At 43.7% G+C, this 26,904-nt stretch overlaps 1 protein-coding gene across 1 annotated transcript in view; it reads right to left on the minus strand.

The window, feature by feature from the left end:
• NINJ1 (ninjurin 1) overlaps positions 1-26,904 on the minus strand; it is a 147,978-nt gene that overhangs the window by 63,469 nt on the left and 57,605 nt on the right. The gene's annotated exons all lie outside the window — the stretch shown is intronic.

The following is a 26,904-nucleotide window of genomic DNA, read 5'->3' on the forward strand; positions in this document are numbered from 1 at the left end:
AATCTAAAATCCTTACATGTCATGTATTTGTGAGTTTGATTTATGGGTAATGATTTGGAATCACAATAATAAGCTGGCTGTGGCAAAAATGTTCTAAGATTATAGCTAAGCAGATAGTAAAGAGACTGTCTGCACACCGGATCACTTGAAAGTGTCATCAAGGCCCCTAAAGAGTTCAGAGTTTTTCAGAAGAAAGAAAATAAGAGTTCATGCAAATCGGAGACGGAAATACTTAGGACATATGGTTCAGGTCTTAAATACCACAAGCCTGGACCATAGTGAATTCCAACTGTGTTATGTTATCAGGAATTATGTAACACCTATATGCCAATAGTATTGCTTGTGACGCTTTCAGAGATCCCAAGGGTTTTGGGATTTCTCTCTGACCACCATCAATACATAAGTCACCTTTTTCTGAACACAAGAATTGAGATCAAGTCGCAGAATAATGGAACCATTTGGTGTAAGTTTCCAATCTGACAGATACTTATTGGAATGCAAACATTGCACATGGAGGGGGTAGTGAAAGAAAAAGGCCATAAAAGAAATTCTGTCAAACCCCTAATGCGAAAGAAAAACCTTGTTGGAAGAAAAGGGTAAGTGTAAAATCAATTATTCAAGGTTAAGAAACTCAGATAATCAGTCCCTTGAATCAAAAAATATTTTTTGTATAATTGCGACAGAGTATACTAGACTACCTGCTAACTCCAGAACGGATTTCATCTCTCTTTGCAAAAAGCATCACAGACTTTTGCCTACACATTCTTCCAACTGGATCAACGTTCAACACCTTGCAGAGGAGAGAGGATGTAGGGCTGGAGGACGTAGGGCTTGTAATAGTTTCTACTTAGTTGCAGCTTTTACAGACATTATTTTTACACACTAACCAGATCCGAATCAAAATAGAGAAAGATCCGTGAGCCACATCTGCTAGACCATTTCTCTTTCTGTAGAAGGTAAACACCAGATGTCACAAAAAGCACTGAACGTCACTGCCAGCAAAACAAAGATCTTTTGATTATAGTCCTGCATCACAGTGCCAGTGGTTTATATTCTTGGCATTCTCTTTTTTGAAGTTTAAGGAAATCCTGCGGTTTGGGCCTGTTTTTGATTGAGATGCCAATGCAGTAGTCTTCTCTATTTGACCTCTCTGCATTACGTATCTTTTATCAAAGCCTTTTACTAAAGCAATGTGATTGATATCAGTAGAAATCTAGAATACTGCATCTTTCCCACCGATAAATCTATAAAGAACGACCATATAATTGATATGGCATAACGGATAAAGCAGCCAACTTGGAAGCTGGGGTACCAGGTTCGAGTCCGGTGGGAGTCTCAATTGTCCTGTGATTCTGGGCAAATCACTTAATCTCCTTGTGCCTAAAAATGAAAGGGTCAGTCTGTAATACAACTGGTGCTCATGCAAAGAGTTTGCACTATATAAAAAAAATTGTCTTATTTTTCTAAACTTGTTTCCCTTTTTTAACAAGATGAAAATTAAAGAATGTGCCCTGTCCTGGAGGCATGTTAGGCTCCCCGTCTATCTTTTTAGCAGGTAAATTACTCATTAACATCCTGGTCTAGTTAATCGAGGAGCCAATCGCCCTCTTCTAATAATCCAAAGAGCCAGACAAGGCATAATTTCCTTTTTAGGTCTCGCCTAGGCAGCACTTGCGCTGTCTCTTTGAGAAATGCTGTATTCAGGTTATGTAGTAACTAACTTCAGGAGGATAGCCATACACCCAGTTGAGAACTGGGTGGATAGTATATACCATACAACAATGTCAATGTCTCAACAGGTATTATTTCAGTTGACAATTATAAATGGTATTACATATACCGTGTCACAGGGAAGGGAGAAACAAAAAGCCAGAAAGCAATGAATGCGAAAAAATCTTTTATTTGACCAAAGAATTTGCCCTTTGTTACATTATATGGCATGTACCCTGTACAGAACTGTGCACAAGGGCTCATGAGGAAAGTGAACAGCGCAAGTGACTAGTGAAGAGATATATACAGTGGGAAACGGCTCAGAATACAGAATAGAAAAATTATATATGCAGTGATATGTGGGGCCTGCATATAAATTCTACAAATGAGAGTTGTGCTGATGCCACCTGTACTTTGTGTAGCCCAGCATATAAGGCTGGGTCCAGACTGGGATGACATGGAGACGAAAATAACAATGGATTAATCCCAGTTGAAGCATATGGAAACATAGGCAAACCTATCCTATCGTCATCCCTCATATGGAAGAAGGAAAAGCCTTTTGAAGCGTTGGCTTCGGATCTAGCTTTAAAATTAGCCAAAAAAATGAATTGCCCCACAGAAACAGATGACTGAACCAACAATTTCCCTTTCCACAAAAGAGGCTATAATCCCTGGTTCCAGCATTGGTGGAAGTAAAGGATTACTGGCCGAAAGAAGTGGGGGCGAATACAAAACCTCATGCCCAGCTCTCCAAGAGAGCTTACTCCATACCCAGAGCATGCAACGCATAGCATAAATCTCTACTGAGGGCCTGAGCCCGTTTAAGCCTAAAACGGTTTGCAGCGAGGTCATGCCAGCCTTACACTGTCTATGGTGCACAAAATGGGGCAGACGCTATATGTTCTGCAGCAAACCTCACGTGAGCCACCAGGTGGGACCCCTGAAAAACCAGGACACCAAAATCCCCTTCACCAAGGTTTCCATAAGAACATCCAACGCTAGCTTGGACTGTTTACCCACCCAGATCAATCTACTAAGCGAGGTCTGGACGGGTAGTTAAAAATCCCTGACTCAGTGGGATAGGTATGTTTAGAAACAGGTAAAGGAACCTCAGTAACACCACCATCCTAATAATAGCAGTACTCCCGCCATTTATAATGGCAACCTAATCCATCTGTCCACCTAGGACTTTAGCCTGTCCACCACTGGGCCATAGTTATAATGAACCAGGTCATCTACCTCTCAGTAAATCTCAATACCTAGTCATATCAAATAGGTGGGACACCACCTCAGTGGATATTCCATTAGCAGGTGAACCAGCTATTTGCAAGTTAATAGCAGTTTATAACCAGCTCAGAGTTCCCTCCTGAACTTCATCATTTCAAATATCAAGCTCCCCAGGATATTTACCAAATAAAAGGATATTTTCTGCTTATAATAAAAGTATCCTGGAAGGGAATACCTCTGGAAGAACGGCCCTGCTACAACTTGCATGCCAGGGGTTCTCTAGTCAATGCAAAAAAAAAGGTGACAAAGGCCACCCCTGCCTCAAACTCCAGAATTATTAAACAGCATATTGTTCACAAGTGCCCTAACCCTACGATGAGAGTACAGCAGTTGCACAAATCTGCCAATAAACCCACCTAGTCGCACCCCTGCTAGGACTGTCTTGAAGAAAGGCACTTGCCTGGAATCAAAGGCATACTTTGCATCCATGAAAGCCACAACAGCGTCCACCTCCAGGTGCATTGCGGAATCATCGCAGAAAACATTCTCAGATCATGTGACGTGGCCCTCTCAGGGATAATATTGACTGATCCGGGAGCACTGACCAATTCATGTAGGGGGACAATTTAGTAGCACTACGCTTAGAGAGAATTTTATTATTCGTGCTAAGTAGGGTTAAGGGATGACGTCTGACACATCATCATCCTTATCTGGCTTTAATAGAACAATAATTATCGTTTTTTTGGGTAGCAGTAGGTGGCTGGACAGCTTCTAGTGCTTCATTATAGGGGTCAATAAATGGGGAGCAAGAATGTCCTTGTAATTTTTATAGAATTCAGGAGTTAGGTCATCGGCCGCACACACTTGCCCACCCACAAAACGCTTAATGGCCAGGATTATTTCACCAATGCTGAGAGCGACCTCAAGTGGTTCTCTACGCTCAACCCCACCCAGGCCAGTGCGACATCATTTATGAATGAATGTATATGAGTATGAGTCATGGCAACTTTTTTGAAGTTTAAAGATCAGAGTAATATTTCACAAAAATGATATTTAACCTCTGGATGTATTACTTTCACCCTCACAAGAGCACACAGCAGTAACCAATGGCGGGCGATAGTCTGCCGACCTGAGCTGCTGTACTAAAGTCTTACAGGGACATTCAGCCATACTTTCCCAGGAATTTCAACTCCCTCTCAGCTCAATCCTTATGCTCAACTAAAATCTTATCAATCAGGCTCATGATATATGTTTACGAGTGATCCACAAGTTGCTGTTCAAATGCCACCAACTTGACCTTGCACATATGTATTTTTTTGCCTTATGTCTTTCAGCCAATTGGACTGCTTAGCTATAGCCACCCCCATATGTACATCATGAAAGTCTCCCAGACTGTGGAGAATGCCGGGTCAGAACCAAAGTTTTTTTCAAAGAACTCCACTATCAGCTTTCACAATTCTTCGTTAAATATTCAGACATGGAGCACCAGAGATGGAAACCTCCAGTTGACATTATACAGCAATGGCAGAGCAATATCAAGACTCAATACTGCCACTGAATGGTCCAAAAGTGTATGTGGCAAGTATGTAGCCCCCTATACCCATTGTGCAATTACATCACAAATAAGCCAATAGCCCAGCCTATAATGGCTATTGTGCACAGAAGAATACAATGAAAATATCCTTTCTGGGCCCTTTTTAATCGTCCATGCATCCAAAAAGCCATGGTAGAGCTGAGTGAGAAGAGTACTGACTTCCTTATCAATATCCCACCTCATCTTGAATAAGAGCTGAATGGAGAGAAATGGGGATAAGGACATAGTATTTAGCAAAAGAGGAGTTGAGAGGTGTGGTGCAGCGGCCAGGGCAGCTGACTTCAGAGCACAGGGTTCACTGTTTGATCCTTGGCTCCAGCGGCAGCTCAGCTGAGCACCATGTGACTCTGGGCAATAGCTCATTTAATTTCCACTATGGTCCCCAGCACCTTGAGACCCGTAAGGGTGAGTAGTTCACGCTTTACGGATTTATTTATTTATTATTTAATATGTGCCTCTTGGAGGAGGGCCACATTCATCTTGTGTCCATCCCACTAGCTGAACACTAAGTGCCCTTTCCTGAGGTTATTCAATCCCTGAGCATTCCAGATAAAACATCTGATTTAATGTGATCCCAATCTCCTCATACATCAAACATCTCTTCAACCAGAAAAGCAAAGCAGTTTCTAGCATACCATTTGATATAGGTGGCCACACTGCATTCAAAGGCATAACATCAACAATGTAACATACATTCCAATTCCAATTCCAAAAATTCTTTATTTCGGCCACATAGGCCATAAAAGATGCAATAAAATACAATACATATATTTAAAACACAATATTTACATATAAAAAATTCTACTGGACCCACATGGGGTAGGGAATGCAAGGTGGTACCAGTTCAGGGGGACATTTTCTTCCTTATTATCCATGCTGCCATTAAGAATTTTGAAACAGCAAAGACAATATGGCCCAGAGTGTTAGTTTTCATGACCCTGTAGGCCTGCAAGTACTTCCTGAAGCCCAGGTTCCGACACAACGGCGCTATCCAGCGCTTCCTGGGACTCTGATAAGCGTGGCAAACAAACATTATGTGTAGGTCATCTTCATCGTGGGCTTTACAGCATGGGCAAAGCTTGTCACCCCCTGAGGACCATTTGAAGGTGAATACTTTGGTGGGGAGTGTACCAAGCCTCCATTGCAGGAACAGTTTCCTTGCCAAAAGAGGGAAAATAAAATCCATAAAGGGTTCAAAAACGTAAGAATTTTTGGATTCCATAAAACGTCCCGTCAAGGTGCCACTATTATGAGCGTTGTCCATGTCGGCGAGGTTTTTGTTTTTATACAGCTGGGCAAGAGTTTTACGCGTAATCCTTTGACAGCCCTGGGCTGGATCACCCCATAAGTCTGGCAAGTTCAGGCTAAACAGTTCCGCCTTGATAAAAGCCAGCCAGGGAATTTTGCTGTTAGCATTCAGCCTCATTACATGAATAAGGTCCTGTCTATAGTGATGCAGTTCCTCGGTGGTCCATATCCGATGCCAAAACTTCACGGGTTTCGACAGGAGATCTTCAGCAATAGAGGGAAGGCCCAAGTCGAGTCTTAAGGGGAGGAGTGGCGTACCTTGCGGGAGAGCAAGTAAGCGTCTCAGAAAACTATTTTCCACACCTGCCAGAACCTTCCCTGCTTTGTGTCCCCACAACTCACTACCATACATGGCTGCTGCCTTCGCTTGGGACCTGTATGTTTCCAGGGCCGGGCTTACAGGCTTAAAGGTGGACTTATTAGCCACCTTCAGGAGTGCGCCCGATAGCTGGGATAGTTTCAGCCTGGATCTCTCTATCTGGCAGTCCCATGATAAGTTTTCTTGGAGTGTTACCCCCAAGTATATAAAGGTTGAGACCCTCTCAAGACTAACTTCCCCCAGTTTAGGATTGGGTCTAGTTTTGGTAGGGGGGTTGAAGATCATAAACTTATTTTTTTCCGTGTTCACCTCCAGCCCATGATTGCGACAGAAAAGGCCAAAACCATCCACAATCCTCTGAATCCCCATGGGGGATTTGGAAAGCAGGAGGGTATCGTCAGCAAACATTATTGCCGGGACCCTCCTGCCTGCCAAAAGCGGAGCATCATTGTCCTTAACAGTGCCAAGATGTTGAATGACACTGTTAATGAAAAGACAGAACAGGGTCGGCGCCAAAACACAGCCCTGTCTGACTCCTCGACGGACCGGGAATTTGCCCGAGAGCTTACCATCCCTCCCACACCTCCCTTGTGCATAGTTGTTCTCATGCAACCTGATGATAATACTAAGGAGGTGGGGAGGTACTCCTAGCTTTTGCAAGACCTCCCATAGTTTTCCTCTAGGGACTAGGTCAAAGGCTGACCTCAGATCCACGAAGACCATGTACAGCCTTCCTCCCTCTAACGTTACCGTCTTCCAATATAGGAGAAGGAGGCGGAAGATCTGGTCCATGGTCGACGTGTTCTTTCTGAAGCCAGCCTGGAGGGGGCTCATGATGTCATTGTCCTCCACCCAGTCCAGGAGATGGTTAAGGATAAGGCGCGCAAAGAGCTTTTGGGGTACATCTATTAGGCTAATTGGCCTGTAATTGGCGGGGAGCAGAGTGGATCCTTTCTTGTGGATCGGAACAATCTCTGCCCCCAGCCAGGACCCGGGGATTGCCATACCTCCTAGAATGGCATTAAAAAGGATGAGAAGGTATGGGCCCCAGATGTCCGGGTGGTGCCTGAAAAGATCCCCGGGTAACCTATCCAGACCTGGCGCCTTCCCCAGCGATAAAAGCTCTAGGGCCGCCTCCACTTCCCCCAGGGATAGTTCCATGCGAGAGTCATGGGAGCCTAAGGGCGCTAGCAAGGCTGTATCAGGGCAGGAGTTAGTGTCTTGGTAAAGTACCCCAAAGTGGGCCTCCCAAACCACGGGGGCGATGTTGGGTTCAATTGCTTTTTTGAGTTCCCCTATCCCGTTGTTTACAAGGGCCCAAAATTTCCGGGAGTCCCTGACTTTTAGGGCATCATGAAGGTCCTGCCAATGGTTCCAGTCCCACTCGGTCCTAGCAATCGCCATCACTGATTTGTAATGCTTCCTAAGGTCACGTACCTTGACCTTATTTGACCCCTCTTTTATTGCAGCAATAAGCTCAGATTTTGCTGCCCTACAAGAGGAGGTGTACCAGGTGGGAACATGGGTCTTTTTCTTTCGAGTTGGCACCACCGGGTGAAATACCTCAGCCAAATCCCTCACTAGATCCTGATGTATGTTACCCAGTTTCTTATTATATTCTGGGGTTCTTGGTTCATTTAGAAGTACGTCCACCTCCATGAATCTGGGAAGTGCCAACTCATATAGCTTGCTGATGGCCTCTTCTGAACTCGCAAGCTTTCCCCACTTAACCCGGCGCCTGTTTGTTGTAAGGAGCAATTCCCCCGTGTCTTCTCCTCCACTTTCTACGGGTGTGCCCGCTGGAGGCAAAGGCCACTGGATGTTTAAACAAAGGGCATTGTGGTCACTATCTGACCTATTTATTACCCTAAAGTCGAGGACTTTTGGCCAGAGTGTAATATCTAACAAGATATAATCTAGCCTCGACTCATGGCCCCTTCTGTTAAAAGTACACACTGAGGGTGTATCGGAAGGGGTGCGGCCATTACAAGCCCTCAGTGCGTAATTCAGGGTAAGGGACATGAGTTGTATTACTAAGGGGGACCAGGCTTTGGGGTGAGGGGAAGACGAGGGTGGGACCCCCCAGTAGTCATCCTCGGCCGTAAGGGCACCCTCCAATAGGCCTTCCAGGGGTTCAAAGTGGCAATTGAAGTCTCCTCCAAGCACCACCTTGAAGTCTCCCGGAAGTTGACCCAAGAAGGAGGATAGATCGTTTAGGGTCGGTGATTCATTTGGCGCGGCAACTGGTCGCGAGTAGACATTAACAATAGCCCACGGTGGTTTGCCAGGCCATGTGAGCCGAACACACTGAATGTCCTGCGAGAACGTATGCACCTGTTCCGCCTGGCACCCAGTGTGACTCGCAATCCAGATTGCTAAGCCACCTGACGGCCTCCCCCTCCCACTCCATTTGGCAGGGATTTCAAATATTTCAAACCCTCTCCTAATTTGGGTGTCCCTCGCCCATGTTTCCTGGAAAAGGAGGATGTCACTGCTACCTACTAGCTGATCCCACTCCGGTGAGCCTTCCTTATTTGCAATTCCTGCCACATTCCAGGAGAGAATTCTCAACCCCGGATCTGGTGGTAGGGTACCTTGACCTCCAGTAGGAGGTTGCACAACGGCTATGGATGGGTAAGTGTCTGACGAAGCAGTGTTGCAAACCGCGATGGCGGATGGCCCAACCAACTCCGCCACCCCAGGTTGCAAGATATGGTCAGACCCTATGTTAGATGGGGGCCCCTGCTGACCCAGACTATCATCCGTGATAACCGTTCGATCTTTAGCGGTATCCTGCGGACCGTGTTCAGTTACAGGGGCTGTACTCAATCCCACCCGACTTTGCACGTCGTCCACCATCTTCCTAGGGCTAAAAGAAGTCTCCCCGGTTTGTGGTCAGTCGACCTGATCTAAACAGGAAAATCTATTGTGATGTATAAAATTGGCCTGGACAGGTGGTAAGTAATGCCTTGGTCTATAACGTGAGCCATCTACAGCAAAGCCTACTCTAGTCCACCCCTTCTCCCTCCCTACCTCTGTGTTACTAACATTAGGGTAGAAGTGTGAAAGGGGTACTAATTCAATATTGGACTTGTCAGGCCTTACAAGCCAATTGCAAATGTAGTTGGCAACGTGTGGGCTTTTGAAACTTACAATGATACAATCCCCTGCCCTATTCTTTGGGGTAAGGCCAATCCATGGGATCCTCCTAACCATCAAAACTTCACCTTTCAGGTTTGGTGGCAGCGGCCTATTAATACTAAGCCAGCTTATAACCTTATTGCGTAAAGAGTCTTGAGGCTCCCTTGTATCACCAGTTAACTCAGGTACTCCCACCATGATTGCCGTGTATGGGACTGCTTCTGGGGGCAGATTGACCACCCTGCGCCTATCAAGGGGGGGAGTGATATCACCAGTGGGGCCATTGGTAGAGTTCACTACTCCCCCTGGTTGTGGTGCAGGAGGTTGCTTAGATCTCCTAGGGGCCGGGACAGGGGGCCTAGACGCTGAAGGTGGCAGAGGGTGCGTCAGAGAAGCAGACGCACCGTTTGTGCTCGGCAGTACCGTATTAGGGACTTGGGACAGTGCAGAAGACAACGGTCTATTCCCAGAAGGATCCCGGGGAGCTACAGGAGCATTTGTAGCTGACCCAGGGCTTTTCCTTATATGACTGTTTTCCAAAGCCTTGAGTCTACTCTCTATGGCGTCCAATTTAGCTGAGATGGGGGTTAGCAAATTCTTAATGGTTACTGTGAGTGAATTAATTATTGTATCAGTGCTATTAGAAGTTGCCCCGCCAAAGATAAATGGGCCCGAGTTCAATGGTAGGGCCGCAGGTGCTGGAGAGCCCGTGTGATCTGACCTAAACCCTGATAGGATAAGCTCAGGGGAGGCCGAAATGTCTGTACTGTCATCCTGGTTTGGCTCAATTATATCAACTTTGGCCCTTTTTGCCTTCTTTGGTTTCCTGGACCTTTTCCTTTTTGGGGGTTGTTCCATTCCGCTGCCTGCAGGCTCTGCGAGCAGGACAGCCTGTCCCGCTTCCTGCGAGACTGTTCCCATATTATCCGGAATGGCAGAGTGGTCAGAAGTCCCAGATGGCCGGGAGGAGTCCCTATCCCTCTGCGTTAAAGGAGTTCTTAACTGCTGAAGGACCGACTCAATAGTCTGATCAATACTGTCCATTAGTGACATATGAGTGGCGTCCAATGGAATGGGTGTGCTAACATCTGTTGAAAAGGTATCCCCATGATCCAGAAACACGCTTTCGGGACCCATCTCGAGGTGCGTTTCTATGACTGATTGACATTTGCTAGCTTGAATACTCGCCTTTGGGAAGAATTTTTCCAAAGTACTTAAACCTTGTTGGGCAGACTTACTCCGTGCAGTTCTGGTCGCCATTATGAAGTAAGTGAAGAGGGGCTGAGGGGCAGGGAGCGTCAGAGGGGTGGCCCGGTCCGGTCTCTGCCGGCCTCTAACGGCCTAAAACGGCCCGCTCTTTGCCCGGTCTTCGCCCCGGGGATCGCCCCGCGCGCGTCCCGCGATGCGCGTACCCAAGTGCTCCTAAGTATATCAGGGGGGTGTGGCACTGGGAGGGGGCGCGGCGCGGCGGGAAGAGGAACCAGCTGACGATGTTGTAAGGGATGCTGGACCTCGCAGTCCCGCTCGCCGCGCCTCTCACCTCCACTGCGGCCGGATTCACCAGGAAGAATGCCCCCAAACAGCGCGTTGGCTCCCAGCTACTCCAGTAGCGAGCTTGACTTCACCAGGGACACTGACAGACTCGAGCGGCATACATTCTCCCCCCACCCACTCACACTGCATTCTGGAAATAGAATTGAAGACATCCCATACTTTCTCACCCAATATACCAAAAATGTGGAAGGCGCTAACAAGCGTGCTCAGCCCTGGCATGAATCCGCTTAACTAAATAACCAGTGGGGAGCCATCCCTTACATAGTTACATTATTCAGACCCCCACACTCACAATGAATGTATGCACAAATATGCAATATGAAATTGACTATAATGACATCCAGTACTCATAACACACCCACCCCTGTATCAAACAATTTCATCAACCTTAATAATTCCACATCGCTTAATGGCGCTCTAAAACTACTTGGAGAGCATGAAAGATGTTTTTAAATATCTTCAGTGACAACTTCTTCCAACACTTTAGTGCATTTTCGAGAACAAATAAAGAGCGACCCCCGGATGTCACTTGAAGTCTAGCTGGGTAGAGCATAGAGTAGACCAGCCCCACCTCTCTCAGCACCCCTCTGCAAATGAGCATTTCGCCTCCTGACCTGCAGCTGTAACGTCTGGATAGAACGAAATCTTTGTGCCCCGATATTCCACTGTGCCATGCTCCCTGGCCAGCAGCAGAACCTTATCCCTGCCCCTACAATTTAGAAATCAATCGATTATAGGGTGCACTTGGGCATCCTGCCGTGGCCAAAGTGCCAGGGAGATATGCACTTGCTCCACCACAAAAATGTATGAAAATGTCTCACTGCCAAACAACCCAGTTATCAATTTCTCTACAAAGGACGCCATTGTTTCAAAGTTGGGTAGTGTCCAGTATGTGCATGTTATTGCACCATGCACTTGCTTCCTTATCTTTACATCGCGCCTTGGTGGTAGCTGCCATTTTCTTTCCCGGTCTGGGACACAGCACCAAAAGAAGACTTAGGGCTTCATTTGGATGTCGGTGGGACTGCCATTGACAGGCCGTCGGTGGTGGTCCCACTGGCATCCAGGCCATCGCTCCGACCGCCGTATTACGATGCAGATGGTCGGACCGCAGCGGTCTGGACGACAGGATCAAGCATCCTCACGGCAGAGGTCAGACTCCTATCCCTACCAGGACGGCGGTGCTTGCACAGGCACTGCCATAGGGATTAGGATGTCCCGTTCAGACTGCCTTTTCATGGCAGTCCTACCGTCATGGAAAGGCAGCCAGAAAGAGATCTTGGAGGCCCCAAGCAAGACCCCTGTCCCCCGTAGGTCACTGCTAAGTGGCCTGGGGGGCACATGTAGTACCCCCACACATCCGTGAACCATGTGACAGGCATTACATGGTGCCTGGCACACAGTGCATGGATGCTCAAAAGTGCCATTTACTACTGCGGCTTGTGCTGCGGTTCTTTTCCTCGGCCATAGAGCAAGAACAGTAGAAAAAGGTCTTTGCGACCACCTGCACGGTGATCTCATCATGATACTGCGGGTGGGACTGCCGACTCATTGTCAGACGGTCTCCTGCTCGTGGTAATTGCAGTCCGATGCTTGTCCGACCGCCATCATAATCAGGTCCTTACTGTCATCATTCAGGGCTGACTTTGCCAAGTTGAACATCCAGTGTAGTCAATCTCTCTTTCAATTGGTCAAAGCATTATGTGACCATATCCAAACTATGATCAACTGCCTTAAGTGCTTTTCAAATCCAACAGAAAAAATTTCATGTCGATCCTGGATGTGGCAGAGGGTTCAGTCTGCGCAGTATCACCACCAGTCAAATCATATATGTCTGCACTTGTGAACATTTCCTGTCTGACAAGGGAGATCTGATTGCCGACATCCATTTTTCCCATGACCCACCCCAATGGAAGCTAGGAAGGAACACATATATGATCAAGTAGATCGACTGATAGCAGGATGGACCCCAACCTAGCAAGGTCAAAACTAGCAACAACCACACATCATGCAACTTTCCAGTTGCAGTGGTGCCTAGACAGCAGTTGTCTATTCAGGGCTGCACTGCTTTCACATATACTACAGTGTCCCTATTAAATGTGTGATGAGCAGGCAGAAATGACATGCTGCTATCCAGCCAGCCTGGCAGGGCCCCAAGGCACTCACAGAACAAAAACATATCCGGGCCTCAGAGGACCGCTCAGCCACAGTGGCTCCTCAAGGATAGTGTTGAGTCCAATTTTTCAACGTGCAGCAAAGAAAGGATACTTTCCAATAATGGCATGTGATGCAGGGCACAGTCTCAACAAACGGAGTGCACAATTGCTCTGCGCAGCTAAAAATGGCATGCGGCCGCCAGGCCCAATGCATCAACCGCACGAGAGGGATGCTGACACCTCATGCCTTGCTTCTGGCCCACTCCGAAATCCGTTCAATCTTACAGAGCAAGGTTGCAATTCCACATATGCCTGCTCTCAACTGGATACCACAGCTGTATCAGGGAGTTTTATTTGCAGGTGGTTCCTTACACAACAGAACCACAGGGGGATTGTTCAAAAGGGTGGGGGCAACTGGCTCAGTGGCCATCTTGATGGACAGTTGCCCATGCCCCCTGTACCTGTCTTGTTTTGAGACAATACACCTGGATGCCTGTAGAAGTAGTGCTTGGTAGGTAAGGGGCTGTGCCTCTCTCCTTCTGCGATGATGGACCCGAAAAGTTGCTAAAAAGACCAGAAGGCCGGTCAGGGAAATAAACAGAAATGTCCCCTTATAGGTAACATTAATTTGACCTTGCATTACTATAGTCTTTCTTTCCCTTGGAAGGAAGGAAAGTCCACAGTCTTTCTTTCCCTTACAAGGGAGGATGGACCACTGGTTTTAGAACTTGCTACAGGGCATTTTACAATACTCCATTCAATGAACCCATCAGTAGTGTCAGGGATGGAAACACTAATGACCTCTTCTCTTTTGATTTCCTCAGTGATAGAGAAGAGGAACTGCTGTGTATTTTTAGGTGTGGTGTTAGCCAAGACCATTTATTTTCATTAACATGATAAGTATAATGTGCTTATAGGGGTGGGCTGCCAGACAGTTCTCTTCATCAGTGGTCTGATGCTGTGTCATTCAAATGTTCTCAGTACAGTACAGCACACAACATGGGGCACAGAGTGAGCTTCACTGTTGTGATGGCATTCTGTCCTTTTGCAGAGCCTACTATGGCAGTGTCTGCTTTTTAAAAACAAAACATATTTTAACTTCTTTCTAATTTTATTGTATTATTGCAAGGGCCAGGTAGCTCCCACAACAATGTTTTATTTTTAAATAAACATCACAAAATGAAGCAAGCATTGACAAACCCAAAAGTCTAGCAGACTGATTGGTTTAGCCAGTGATTGTTTTCTTTTCTTATTCGATAGGTCAAATGTAAATACAAGTGTGAGAAAAATCAACCTCTGAGTCAACCACTAGTTAAATGCTCATAAAGATTATGATCAGTAATTACAGTGATCAGATACTGATTACACTCCAAATGATAGTGCCACTGTTTCTATAAATACAGGGTAGTTCCATTGTGCTAGAAGCGATGTCAGAGAACGAAATGCTGTGAGGAAATCGATCCAATACAGTCCATGTAATGCAGGAGGACTCACAAATGGCATAATAGGAGCCTTATAATTCCAACTACAAAGGCAGGGTGATATTGCTATTAAAGAATGCACGAGGAGACATATGGGGGAACAATGAAGGGTCATAGGACTACTGTATCCTAAACACCCCTTGTTAATTTGTTCTATCATTTCCAACCACACTGCGAATAAAGGGAACACCTTGGAGCGATTGAGGGATTTTTTAATCTGTAGTTAAGCCCCCTAGTACTTTTTTTAATAGCTCCCTGAAACATGATTGAGCCCACCCTGACCTTTTTACGAGTCAGGGTGAACCTGATGATGAAGCATGACACTACTAGAGCATGTGAGGGTTATTAAAAGAAAAATCATTATTTCCTTTCCCGTGCCTGGTGACGCGGAGTCTGGTTAGGGCGAGCACTCCCCCATCACGCCAGGTTGCTGTGACACTAGGTGGGATACCTGCGGGTCTATTGGAGACATATAACCCCCTTACATCTCTAAGTATACAAAGAAATATTTAAAATGTTATTAATTCTATTAATTGTACTCTTCCATTTCATTTTATAAGAGATACTAATAATGAGCACATTATCTCTGAAAAACATAACACATATGTAATATAAATCCAAAATTTCATCACAACCCCACGAACCGTTAAAAAGGGCAGCCTTGATTCAACTCCCCACTTTGAAAGGGAATTTACAAAAGTCCTTGTCACCTAGAATCCGTTCCAATAGGTGGTCCAGTCATGCTCAGAGATTTATACAATGTGAGCAGGCTGGAGCCAAACAGAAGAACATTTAACCGCACCCCGCACAGATGTTTCCTGATTTCGCATCAGCGAATAATTGAAGTATATTTTTCTCTCTCATTCTCTCAGAGTCTTTGTGCAGCAGATAGGTGGACAATGAGGAAAGTCTGCCAAAGGTATCAAAACCCACTGACATGTCCAATGTTTACATGCTACATCTAATAATGGATTTGAATTGTCAGAAGATCTGTGCCTAAACTAGCAGTAGTTGTGGGCAACCCAGGTAAACAATGAGAGAAGTTTAATGTAGTTCGAGCCACCCATTCAATAATGCATTGCATAGATTACCTTTATTTGCATGCTTAAACTATCTAAAAATCGCCGTTGAATTTTTTACTTTGACTCAAATTTAGAAGGGAAAAAAGTTTGCACATTAAAACAGGTTTAATAACAAGTTTCCATATTTGTGTGCATGGGAGAGAAAAAAAAGAAGAAAAACATGACCAGTGTCTTTTAGCGCCATCATAAGCAACACATTCTCACTTCAGGTAGTTACTATTCCCCAAGTATAGCTCATGAAGTTTATTTTACCAGTCTGTCAGAGTAGATAAAAAAAAGCGGTCGGTGTAAATAATCCGTACCTGCGAGGAAACATTGTTTTTTATTAGTTCTCCTTTCCTAAATTCTGAAGCATGGTTGTTAGTTCCTGGATTCACACATAGCTTTTTTAAAATAACGACCTCAATATTATGATTCGTATTACACAAGGACTTTCCAAATATACATAGAAAGAGCTTATACACACTTCTACTAATTCCTTTCGGAGAAGTGTGGCTCAATGGTTAGAGCGGCAGACCCTGATGCAGAGGTCTAGCCTGGGACCAGGATTCAATTTCCGCCTCGGCGGGTCTTGGGCTCAATTTCCTCGGACCTGATCAGTCTCGCCTCGGTGCCTATTCTAATCATGGGTCCAACTCTGGGCAATAGCTTGCTTAATCTCCACAAAGGCCCCAACAGCGCTGGGATGCCTGTCTTCCCCTTGGGGGTGCCAAGGAGCGGGCATTTCACAGGGAAAAGCCAAGAAGGGTTCCACAGTGGTATGCGTATAGCGCCAAGACGCCTCAGGGTATAAGTGCGCTATACAAGTACAAATTCATTTCATTTCATTTATACTGGAGGAAGAGCCCTTCAATTAATTCCTTCTTATGGCAGCTGGTTGCAATTGCATTTCAAAATATATCAGATTCGTAAAGACATGCAAACAGTATTGTAGATCATCAACACGTCCCTCCAAGATGTTAAGACATACTTCATAATGATGCACCAACATGACAGAGTGCTTCTAGTACTTCTTAACATATCAATAGCTTTAAATGGATCGCAATAGATCTCTCTACAGACTAACCAAAGCCGCAAATACATTTACATTCAGCAGAGTACAGCATCCTCCATCTTTGCCATCACTTCCTGCATGTTCAAAGATGCCTCCAACATCTAGCCTCTCGCTACCCAGGTATGGAATCCCAGGAGAACATGTACTATCACCCATTACAGTTAACATGTCTCTAAGCCCTCTGTAAGATCCACCAATAGGACCAGGAGTTTACATCAAAACCTGAGCTAAAGCTGCTCAACTCTTCTTTAAGATCATCAATGAACCAGTTATTGACACCAAATTCTCCACCGCAAAAAGTTGTGTGATGGAAAACTAGGCAAGTCAGGTTGATCCAACAACGGAAGTCACGCTACCAAATTAAACAAATCCAATTCTGACACCATGATGAGAAAAACAAGAACTCATTCAAAACGTAGCTCTATTTTTCCACTTTCTCCATCATGACATAGGTTTTGTATGTTTCATGCTGGCTGGTCTCAGTGATGTCTCTGGGTCTCAGTGTTTCACACAAAAGAAATTCAATACAACAATTTAACAAATACATATGGTTTTGGCTCACTTCTAACGAATGGAGTGTTTGAAGAGTTACCTTTATTGAACAATTAGGACTTTTACAGTGAACTTCAATTTGCTGAAGGCTTTGGTATGCAAATGCACTTTACATGTACTCTAACAGCAAAGCAGTGATATGTTATACAGCTCAATTTGCCAGAAGGCCTCTTCCCTCTGGATTATACGAGGGCTCTTTCTCTGTTTTTTTCAATCAGTGTCTCTGCAGCTGGTGTATTGACAAAGTCACTGAGGCTCAGACCATTGAAAAAAAGCACAAAAGCACATTTTTAAAGTTGAGTAGAAGCCAACCAGAAAATAACAGGATTACTGGAAATTCTACTCAGACAGCATCTAATCTTAAGAACAAACAATGCTAGGAGATGTTTATCTTATGGAAGTTGCTGCCTCTACGCTTAAAAAAGCAACACTTCATGTTACAGAAAAAAATAGGTCACCGAGCCCTGACGTCCAGAAGAACATATTCCAGTACTCCACAGCCTGTAAATATGTTTAACTACTTCAAGATCTAGCTGGGTCATCTCAAACTAATTTGTCAAAACTCCCTTGAGAGGGGGGGATACACACAGTGCGCTCTTATACCCCCTAGAATGCTGCAAATAAACAACAAAAGAGTGCAAAAATGGGGTGAATGGTTTGATTTGGCAGACTCACCCCACAAAACAAAAAATCCCGTCCACTGAAGTCAGGCGTTGTAGCACACCAGGGAGGCATTCGGCCTCCCTGGTGGGAACCCAATGATGAAGCATGTCACCAACTAGGTTGGTGAGTGAGGGTTCTTTTAACCAAGAGTGACTTCTCCTCCTACCTCCCTTTTCCCTATTTTTGCACTCTTTTGTTGTTCATCTCAAATGAATACAGGCAAAACAAAATGTATGCTTTATCTTGTCTTGGAATCTTTAAAAATATACTTGAAAAACATCCTTAAAGGAAAAGGAAGAGGGCCTTGTGGGCAGCTAGCTGCCATATAGTAGCATTTACTTAAACCTGGATGGAAGGATGGCAGCGTCTAGAACTAGGACCTGGTTCTGGAGTTTTAATTCAAGGGATATTTGTGGCTTGCTAGTTGAGCAAAGTCGAAATAACATTTTGAGCAGGATGCACTCTATTTTGTATAACCACACTTTGGGGCCCATTAGGATGGCGGGCAGATTGCCCCCGCCAGGCTGGCGGTAGCCACCGCCGGCCTGGCGGGGGCAACCCGCCTGCCATCCTATCGTAAATGCCCCCGCCATATTAGTATGGCGGGGGAACCGCTGTGGATGGAAAGACCGTCCGCCGCTTTTCCACCCCGGTCGCCTTGCGGCCGGGGCGGAAAAGGTTTAATATGGTGGCGGTGTCTATTAAACACCGCCAGCCATATTTGTATGTGCCAAAACAGATGCCTTTCCGTGGTGGATTCACTCTGGGGACCCCCTGTGGGCCCCCAGAGTGAAGGAGAGGTGGGGAGTGCACACGGGGGGTACCTGTTGTACCCCCCTGCATTTGCATAAACAAAGCGGCAGGCACCGCGCGGCACCTGCCGCTTTGTTTATGCAAATGCATTAATGCATTTTTAGCATTGTGGTGGGCGGTGCTGAGAGCACCGCCCGCCACAATGCTAAAAATGCTGGATGCGCCTGCCACTGTAGCGGGCACATCCTAATACCCCCCGGTACCCCCACCCTTATGGCGGGCGGTCCCAATCCCCGGTAGGATGACGGGTGGACAAAGTCCGCCCGTCATCCTAATAGGCCGCTATATGTTCACCCAGGAAAGCTTTAACACCATGGTTCAGTTTTGGCAAAACTGTGAACTAATTACATCTAAACGTGTTTTAGAGTCAGTCCTAATAAGGTATCAGATTAATAAATGTAGTTGTTGGAGGAGCAATGATTGCTTCGAGAGTAGTGAGATATACCAAAAGTGTGCTCCCAGATTGAACCAAGACCTCTAGATACTTGTAGGACATGATATATCGTAGATCCAAATCACGCAGATTTCAACACACCATGTTTTTGGGCGTTGTACAAAGGTGAGTCATTATCTTTTGAGTGGGCAAGCTCTCGGCCTTTTTCAAGCAAGACCGATGCAAGCGATGTACAAGTTAAACAATATAGTTGCAAATATAGAGCCTTTTTAGGCCCTACTCGATTTGAATTTTGATTGTTACAAGTGGAGTTGTAGCCAGTGTTTACCAGTATGCAGTTATACAACTCAAAATGCTTGTACTAAAGTTGGGGAGATATGACTCTTTTTCAATTTTTGCTGCAGCAACCCTCTATTGATTTTGTCAAGGGGCACAACATTAATATTGTCTCAAAAATATTGTCAAATGTTCACATGGAACTCATGTTGGAAACACAATATAGTAAGACAGGAAATACCTGTCAAAAATCAATCTAATTCAAACCATTTAAGGTGAGTCAGCATATATCTGTCAAGAATCAATCTTAGTTACAACATATGCGTAACACCAGTATATTATTGCAATAATCAACTTGACCGCATTGAAATGTAATGAAATATGAATTCTAAAAATTCATAAACAACATCACGCGGTTAGCTGAGCGATGAAGTAATATTCAGAGAAACTGTCATGTTCACTCAGCAGGGGTCGGTGGCCTCTGCTCATGGGGTTTCCCTCCCCTGTGTGCATGTGGCTGTGTCTGATGTGAAACTGGCGCCGCCAGCAAGCAGTTGGCGTCTGAGAAACTCAGTCCCAGAATCCCTTGGGACACATGGCCGGTATGAGGATCAGGAATCACCTGGAAGTCTGGTGCTATAAAGCCCCTCCCCTTCCTGGGGTCGAGGCTCGACAATCTCACCAACAACCTTGCTAATCTCTATGCTGGGGTTCCTGTTCGTGAAACCTTTGGTTTCTAGCAGCTTCCAGAGTTCCAGAAAGTGGCAGTGTGTTCCCCGCTAGATCGTGTATACGCACACAGAGTTTATTCCTGCTGGAGTGTTCTGCTGTAAGTGGAGACCTCGAGGCTCCTTCGGTCTCCCATGCTCCCGACTGTGATTCTTAGCATCCCGGAGTTCCGAGAAAGGCGGGGGCCGTCATCGGCCCCGCCGCAAGTATGGCGGGGCACCGCGCCCCCCTCCCCCTCGCCTGCTCTCCATGGTGGGGCGCGCCCCACCGCGACATCATGACACGGTGAGCGCGCCTCATCATGGATTGGCCCAAAGGGGCTCCCCAGTGACCCGGAAGTGATTGAATCGCTTCTGGGTCAAGGGGGAGCTGAGGTCAGGCCAGTTAGAACCGGCCTGGCCAGGATGGGGTTTAAAAGGCCGGGGAGCGCGGGAGTCGGTCTCTTTTTCCCGCGCTCCCAGGTCTGCCCCCTCCCAGCCTCTAGGAAGCTGTTAATCTTTTTCCCCACCCACCATCCCCTGAAGCAGATATTGGTTATTGTATTATAAGGTTGTTAATATGTTCTTTTCCCAATGTACATAGATGCCAGGTGTGTCGTATGATGAATTTGGTTCCTTAGAACCTTTTCCCGTTTTTAGGTCATCAATCGTCTTATTTATTGCTATTCCTTAGTCAGGCTGTACGGTCATGATTGGTGAGCAGTAAATTTAAGGTCCTTAGGGGGCGGGGCCATTTTTAAATGGGGTCGCCCAGGGGGAGGGAAAAGTGGTCTCTCCTAGAACTCCAGGGGTGGTACATCTGGTTGACTGGATGGGTGCGGGAGAGGGGGGAGTCACGCTTTCTTTAGGCTGGTTGGCCACCCCGCACGGGCACAATGACGTCACTAAACGGAGCAGAGTGCAAAGGCCCCCTTTTAATGGAGTTCATGGAGCGTACAGGGGTAACCCGGGGGGGGGGGGGGGCCCTCTGCGAATGCGCACTCTTATGGGAGGGCGTGGCTAATTGATAAGGATCTGACACCAGTTAGCGACCTTGCTGTAGGCCCAAATAGGATACGCAGAAAAGTAATAAATGTGTGATTATGGTTCAGATGTTAGACTCGGATAGGAAATACTTTGTATTAGAAGAATGTTAATGTTAGTCATCTGATATCTGCCCATATGAATTGTAATCAAATGTCATGCTAGGTTTTCTGCGTAAAAATGTGTAAATATTGTTTTATTTCCAATTTTAATTTGGTTTAATGTTTTAGTAAATACGGCCTGGAGTTGTACGACCCCCGCCTCTATAGAAATTCTCTCTCATGTCCATCTTTAATAAATGTTCATTAAACACAAGGCGGTGGAGGGGGATGTTCGGTAGTCCCTGGCCATATTGTTCTTCGCCGCACTGTCTACGGCTATCACCAGGTATCGTTAATTTAAAGTCAGGAGTGAAGCGCAGGAGCGCTCCTCCCGAATTCACACTCTGTGACATTTATTTGTTTTCTTTCAGCTGCAATTCCGTAATGAGTGGGAGTGTGAGGGCAGTGGAAAGGCACTATTAACGCTGTGTTTGCAACAGCAGACGGGTGTAATTTACTGCTGTTCTAGTAGCGGACTTTGTGTATGTTTATACTGTTCTTGGCCTAGATGAGCATTGGAGCATTGCTGTGGCTCATGTTTCTAGGTGCTAAAACAGTACCTTTATTTGATCTGGACATTTTGCTTGGTCTTCACAGTGCCTTTTGAGTACTAATCCACCAGATGTTGATAGTCTCCCAAAACAGGATTATTGTTTCATGCTCCATTATCAGATTGATGCTGCATAAATGTTTGTGAGTACAGCAAGGCATTGAGTGTTTTGTTACTTATGTATGTGTGCAAATCCCTGTTCTACCTCTCACGCCTCTCTCTTTTCTCTCATATCCAGCATTCACCTTCTGATGACGTACCAAACTCCTAAACCAGACTTGGGTACAAAGAAGACACTATCCTAGCAGCAGTGTTTTTTGTTTGATCCACTTCTCTTTTCCCCGGGATGTTCCACTGCATAGTGGTGTGTCATTACTCTGTGAGGGGTTACACTCAGGGGAGTAGGGGAGCTTCTCTATGTTCCTTCATTCCTGCTGGTGGTTGCACAGGTTAGTGGCATTACTGGTTTTGCGCTGCTGACAGATCACGACAGAAACCCCCAAGTGAAAGAACCATAAACCAAAAGAGAAAAGTGGTGACAAAAATGAGTGAACATAATAGACAGCCTACTTTGTTAAATACATAAAATGGTAGTGTGCAATTTCCACAGTGTATAGTTTAGAACAAGAGGTCTGTCTAAGATGGTGTCGACGGTGTTTCGACCCTACACAAGGTTTGAAGGTCTCATTAGGACTAATGACATAGGCAAAATTAGCACATGGGCTAAGTAAGAATAACAGGGAACTATAATGTAGAATATAAGGAATACATACTGGTTAAACCAGTATGTATAACATATGTTCAATGTTCACCTACCTTTATAATTTTATTTATGCATGTTTACAGTTAAAATACATTTTAATTCAGACAAATTGGACATTGCACTGACATACTGGTTGTTACTCATATGTTGTGACTAAGATTGATTCTTAACAGATTTCTCTTGTCTCATCTTAAATGTTTTGAACTAGATTGATTCTTGACAGGTATTTCCTGTCTTACTATATCTTGTTTCCGACATGAGTTCCATGTGAACACATGAACCAAGTTTATGCTTGATACCCAAGTTCACATGGACATTGGGTCATCTTGTGTTACAAAATTCAGAAATATTATCAGGCACAATTATCATCAAAAATGTTTGTGGTGACAAGAATATCGTGGTACAGAATATCACTAGTAGGAAATTCATTTTATAATACACATTTAATATTGTTTGTTTAATACATTGTAAATAAGATCGATTAAGTATTATTTTGTAATGTTTTATGATTATAGGTTTTAAATTAATATATTATTTTAGCTGTTTGTAATTTTAGTAGGTGCTGTATTGTTATGGTAATATTTTAAAGCTTTATTTTTTTAGTTTAGTTAAGAAAAAATGATTGGCAGTTTATTGAGTTTGTAGGGGAGTAGGGTGGGAAAATATGTAGAAAAATATTTACATTTTGTATTCTTTTTTACAGTTTGTAAGATATAATTGGTTCATTAGATTACATATTATGTAAGTTATTACATTGCTACATATTTACATGTTTTTTAAATGATTATTTATATTAATAAATGTGTAAAATGTTTTAATTCATTAATTATTTAATCTTGTTTAGATTGTTACATTATTTTAATTGGGCAACTATGTTATTAGTCAGGTAGAATATTCATTAATAATTTTTTGTTTTAATGTGTTGTTTTTGCTTTTTTAAAGATTATGGGGATGATTCTGAGTTTGGCGGTCCGTGGAACACCAAACCCAGGATTGTGCAGCGGTGACGGTGCACTTTGGCGGTCTGACCGCTGTACTGACTTTTTGTGGTTCGACAGCCATTGGACCGCCGCATCCGCAGGAACCCATGGTCCCTTGCCTGTGGGGTAGCGGTCAGAGGCCATCATATGCTGGTGGTGCAACTGGTGCACCGCCAAGCATATTATGAGTTTCTTCACCGACACAGTTTTCATGGCGGTGGGCGGTGAAAAAACTAAAAGGGTCCTACAAGGCCCCCTGGTGCCTCAGGGCCATGGGGATGCATGGTGTGCCCCCTGTCTGCATGTACACTCAGTTCCTGCATGGCATGGGCTTAATAGTCCATCCCATGCAGGAACTTGCTTTTGGCATTCGCATTGTGGTGCCTTTTCTATAGGCACCACCTTGGGAACGCCTGTAATCTTGCAGGCAGCCAGCAGTGAGCTTTGGCGGTGTGGGAGAGCAGCGCGGCCCCATTTAAATTGGTAGTTTTTTCAATTTAAAGAATGTAAATAATTTGGTTGAGTTTTTGGTTCTTTATAGAAAATGTTTTGGTTTTTTAAAATAATGATTTGTTGATATTTTTAATTTGTAAAATTGGGATTTGTTTGAGAATATATTTTATAATAATTATTATACATTTGTTCAATATTTTCCCGACTGTTAGTTAGGTTGGAGCAGAAGTATCACATTTGGCTCCCCAAAGTCCAACCCTTTCTTCACTGTTGCTTAGATTGGAGTTGCAATAGCAAATCTGACCACCCCCCTAAAGAGTCCAACTCTTTTCCTACTATTACTCAGAATAGAGTGGGAATAATAAATCTAGCCTGTCTAATGTACAACACTTACCCCAATGTGGTTACGTGAATAGTAAATTAGACAATCCCCCAAGTGCAACATGTTCCCCAATGTGGTTAAGTATTCAGTGGGTATGGTAAATTTTACCTCCCCCAAGCCAAGCACTTTCCATACTGTTGCTTAGTTTAGAGTGGGAGTAGTAAATCTAACAGCACAAAACTGCAAAGCTTTACCTACTACTGTTTTACTTATGAATGAATAGTATATCTGCCCCAACAAAGTTGAAAACTTTTACTACTATTGGGTACAATGAAGTGAGAATAATAAATCTGACCCCTCCGGACTCTAGAGCTTTCCCTTTTCAAGCTTAGGTTGGAGTGGGAATAATAACTTTTTGAAGTTTAATTAATACCTATGTGATGAATTTGGAACAGTATTTTTTATTGATATTTTTAGTTTAATTTTAATGAAGTTTGACATTATTGTAATCTGTTTATGTTTATTAATTTGGATGTAGCATTTAAAATAGTTTTCCATTTTTGTAGGCGATATATTTATTTTGATTAATTGTAGTTTTTGTATTTTCATATTTTAGAATGTTATGTTTTTATTTTTATTGTTTTAATTTCATTTTGTATTACATTTTTGTATTTTTACAGTTCACTTTTATTGTATTTTAATATTTCTAGTTTATTTAATAACCATTCTTTAGTAATAATCATTTTAATAATGTTTTTGAAAGGCACTTTTCTATTATTAATAATGCTATTGTATCATTAATTTCATTGTTTTCTATGATTATAAATGTATATTATAGAAATGTTCTACTCTAATATTTTTGTTATTATTACTTACTATATATTCTTTCTTTGTTTCAAAGTATTTTTACTATATATATATATATATATATATATATATATATATATATATATACATATATTTTTTTTTTTAACTGGGAAATCATAGCAGAATAGTAAACTGAACAAAAGAACATCTCTGCTTCCCAAACTACCATTCTTTGCCTATCATTTCTTTTTCTGTCTTGCACTGCATAACGATTGCCCATCCAGGGCTTAATAATGAACTGAAAATGAGCTAATGTAAATACCTCATTTGTTCGCTTATTAATTTTGCGTACTGTGAATATGTAAATGTTGAAAAAAATATGAAATGTGTAACAACGTTACTTGTTTTTAATGAGCACTATGCACTTTCACGTTATCACCCTTAGAGTCGTTGTATTACTGGTATTTGCACGTTATAAGATGGCGCCCAAAACATTGTGGAGGAAATGTCCCTCTTCCATATCAACTGAATGTGTAATGAACCAATGGCTTTAAAATGGTGATTTGAACTTAACACTAACGTTGCACTGACGAAGCCTGCTAAGGCGAAACGCGTCTGCTTGGGGTGAGAGGGGTTTTGGTGATTAAATCTTGAAAATCGGACACCAGGGTGCCAGCCTTTTCTTTTCTGGAAACCGTATGGATGCAGAAAACGTGTAGCAATATATATATATATATATATATATATATATATATGCATATATATATATATATATATATATATATATATATCCTCAAAGCAACTCGGTGAGGTCCCCCACCTATAGTCTCCACGGCACAGAGGGATTGCACAGCGTGGCAAGTTTCTTTCAGGTACTTTTTATTTTTTCTCTGACACCATGTGCAAACAAAAAGGACGGTTGACGCGTTTCGGCAAAAGCCTTCAGCTGGACCATAGAGTCCCGCCATATAGACTGTCTATTTAAAGTGCAAAGGTCCCTCATTGATTTCCATTTAAAAAATGGACTGGACTGTTAACCCACATTAACCTTGTTTTGATAGGCAAAAAATAACAGCCATTTTCTTCAGATTTTCCTTGTTACATTTTCATAATTAAACTATATTGGCAGTATTTACTGTAACATACTTTTTACAAATTTCTAAAGGAATAAGGCCTGGCAGCATGTGACATGAATTACTATTTTCTAAAATCGTGTATCTAAAATCAATTTGGCAAAGGAGGAGAAAAAGGGGGGTAATAGTAAAAGTAGTGAAAGATAGTGAGTGAGCAAAAGCATTTAAGTAAAGGGGGATGTTAAAAAGAATTTTTCGAGGGATGTTAACCCATGAGTGTGGCGATACGCGAGGGAGATGTATGTCAGGTCATCACCTACTAAGTAAAGTACTTTTATGTATGTGGCCCCAATCCTCCGATTTCTATACCAATTCTGGGACAGATTGAAAACAATTTAAGGTTGCATTAAAATTGAATTTGAACTGGAGACGAACTGGAACTAGAACAACTAAAACCGTTCATAAGAATATGCAGTAAACTAAATTTCCCTTGTGCGGTTCATTTTTCCAAGTGTGCTAAGTGCAAATTACGTTCATCTAGGCAGTAAATTCAATCAGTTCTCAATTCTCAATTCGCAAGACATGTCTTCGAGGATAAGGCAAAGAAGTATTAATAAATACATAAGTAAAGTACTTTGTGCAAAACAGAACTTCAGATGCCTATGTTATAAAAATTGACAACCTCCCGAGACTGTCATAGAACCAAAAGATTAAAGTGACACGTGCATTGTGCAAATATATTGTGCAAATTCGCAAATTTCAAAACATTGTCTTTCTCCA

The sequence above is a fragment of the Lissotriton vulgaris genome, chromosome 9 (genome assembly GCF_964263255.1).
Source record: "Lissotriton vulgaris chromosome 9, aLisVul1.2, whole genome shotgun sequence".
NCBI lineage: Eukaryota > Metazoa > Chordata > Amphibia > Caudata > Salamandridae > Lissotriton > Lissotriton vulgaris.